Source organism: Oratosquilla oratoria, chromosome 42 (assembly GCF_046742065.1).
Source record: "Oratosquilla oratoria isolate Oo_2021 chromosome 42, ASM4674206v1, whole genome shotgun sequence".
In the NCBI taxonomy this organism is placed as follows: domain Eukaryota; kingdom Metazoa; phylum Arthropoda; class Malacostraca; order Stomatopoda; family Squillidae; genus Oratosquilla; species Oratosquilla oratoria.
In genome coordinates, this window is record NC_134818.1 from 38,934,037 (window position 1) to 38,937,353 (window position 3,317).

Sequence of the window (3,317 nt, forward strand, 5' to 3'; positions counted from 1 at the left end):
TGGTTCCGGCCGACGAAACAGTAGCGGAGCCATTTTACCGGCGAGAGGAAAACAGGTAATAGTATATAGATATATTCGGTTGAGATGTGAATATGCATTAAAATGCATATAACATGTTTACAGATCAATAAAATTAAAAGTGAAAGTATTAGTATATCCAGCGAGGACTGAACCCGGCCAGCCATAGCACGTCTACTGAGAATCTGCTACCTTTCCTCACGCTTGCCGCTGGATACAGACGGACTCATGTCCGTGGTACTTAGTCAGACAGAACCCAGCACATCGCGGCACGTCTGGTCACGATCAGTCAAAGCTGGTAAAAGGATACGTTGTAAATATGCGCGGCTATACACGATTTTTCGTGTACACCGCCCATGGGAGAGGTGCAGCTGGCAAGTAGTCTGTGCGATGTGGTCTAGGTGTGATGTGTCGTATCAGGTAAGACGTGAAGGAAACATGATGGAGCAGGAGACTGTATTACCTCGGGATGCGTCTTTCCGAAATTCAGTCTCACTTGATCTTCATTGCAAACAGTAACGACCCCCCCTCACTCCCTGCCAACAAGCAAACAAGCCTTGGTTCCTCCTGCTCCTCCTTCTCCTCCTCCTCCTCCTCCTCCTCCTCCTCCTCCTTTTGTTCCCTCTTCCCCTCCTCCTTCCTCCTCTCCTCTCTTTCATCTGTGACGTCAATCTCGGGCCTCCTGCCCCTTTCTTCAAGGGACGCGCAACGTCTGCAACGGACCAGCCGGTGGGCAGGGGGAACAGATTGTGTGACCGCTGCCAGGGGTAGGCTGGTTGACCGCCACTTCTCTCGAAGCCCTTTTTTCATGCACTGTGCAGCGGCATGATCTGGCTAAGGCATAGATGACAAGGAATAGACTGCAAAAGATAGATGATGATAATGATAATAATAATAATAATAATAATAATAATAATAATAATAATAATAATAATAATAATAATAATAATAACAATAATAGTAATAATAATAGTAATAATAATAGTAATAATAATAATAATGATAATAATAATAATAATAATAATAATAATAATAATAATAATAATAATAATAATAATAATAATAATAATAATAATAACAATAACAATAATAGTAATAATAATAGTAATAATAATAGTAATAATAATAACAACAACAACAATGATAATGATAGTTATAATGGTAATGGTAATGATGATGATGATGATGATGATGATGATGAAGATGATAATGATGATGACAATGATGATGATGATGATGATGATGATGATGATGATGATGATGATGATGATGATAATGATGAATACAACAAAAGAAGGAAGCACATCCGTAAAAGAGGACCCATTTGAATTTAAGGAAAAAAATAAAGAATCTTCACCAACGCTCTCACGGCCATGGCACCAACTACGCTCTTGACACTCCTCCTCAAACATAAAAAAGGGTGCGCCTCAGTCATGCCGTCACGAGCAGCAGATGCCAGCGGTCCAAGTAGGAGGAAGGTACTCCCCCAGGTAGGCGTAGCTCCTCCTTGGGGATCGGTGCCATCTGCGTAGAGCTGATGGCCAGGGGTAGTTGCTGCTGATTGGCCCCCAACTCTTGGGGTTGGGGGGTGGTCCCACGACGTAGACGTTGCAGCTCCAGGACCTTTCTTAAACAACACAACATACACATTGCAATTCTACAAGAAACAAAATTAAGACACTCACACAAAACACCATCATTTCATAATTACACCACCATCAGACAAGACCGGACTGACGGCAATGGCGGTGGACTCATCACCCTGATCCACCATTCCATCTGTTTTGTGGACACAAGTGCCACAACCAAAATTCTCCTCCCTACCACAGATAACACAACAGAAACCCAATCCATTCGTATCCGCACAGGCAACAATTCAACACTAACAATAGTTAACATGTACATTCCCCCCCAATCATCCCCCACAGTTCCAACCACCTTCAGACCTCAACTCAGCCAACTAACCTCAATCCCCAACCTGATCATGGGTGGTGACTTCAACGCCAAGTCGTCTGCCTGGTTTGTCGACAACCCTGACACAGACAGAGGGCTTGATATACAGACTCAATTCGACTCATTGACTATCATGAACAACACGCATAATCATACACATATCCCATACCAAGCCCTCTACACTCCCTCCTCTCCTGATATCACCTTTTGCTCCCCCTGCCTAACCCCAACAACATCATGGAGAGTGGTCGGAGCCCTTGGTTCTGACCACCTTCCAATCATCATCACCACCAAAACAAGATGCACCCCAGCTGGCCACAGACACACTTACACCAATTACAAGAGAGCTAACTGGGAAGCCTTTAATGAAGAGACAGAACAACATTTTGAAACACTTAACAGTACACCAATCACAAACATAAACAATGCTGTGCACGCTTTTAATACAATCATACAAAACGCAGACAAGAGATACATCCCTAGAGGCAACAGAAAATCACACAACCCCAACTTCACACCAGAAATCCAAGGCCTCATCAGACAACGTGACACACTTAAACACGATACCCCCACACCTATCCCTCAAAACATAGCAGACCAAATACAAACACTAAACACTGTGATTGCCAATAAAATACATGAACAAAAAACACAAAATTGGCAAAACTTTATCAATACACTTGATCACAAAACAAACACCAGCAAATTGTACAAAACACTCAACAGCATCACACTATCCAACACTAACACTACACGCTCTCACGCAGCAATAATCACAACAACAGATAATCTACCCTCAAACAGACAACAAGCAAACGCACTCATACGTCATTTTGCACAGACGAGCCATCTTACATCTCACCCTGACGACCGACGCACCATTCGACGTAAGAAAGACTTTCCCACAGACTCAGACTATACACCCTTCATAGACAGTCAGACAAAACTCATAATGCATAGTCTCAAGCACTCATCTGCCTGTGGCCCTGATAACATAAGCAACATCCACCTAAAACACATTGGACCACAAGGTATACACGCACTCACAAACATTGCAAACTACAGCTATTCACACAACACTATACCCGACATCTGGAAGCATGGTAAAATAATCACCATTCCAAAACCGAACAAAGACCCAACAATCCCAACATCGCACCGCCCAATCACACTTCTCTGCACCCCCTCTAAAGTCATTGAACGCCTAATACTTAAACTTGTCACACCATATATTCCCCTTGCTGACTCACAACACGGTTTTAGGCCACTACACTCCACAAACACTCTTCTGACAAACCTCACACAAAGAATTTTAGATGGCATCAATTCAGATAGGCCCCACCACA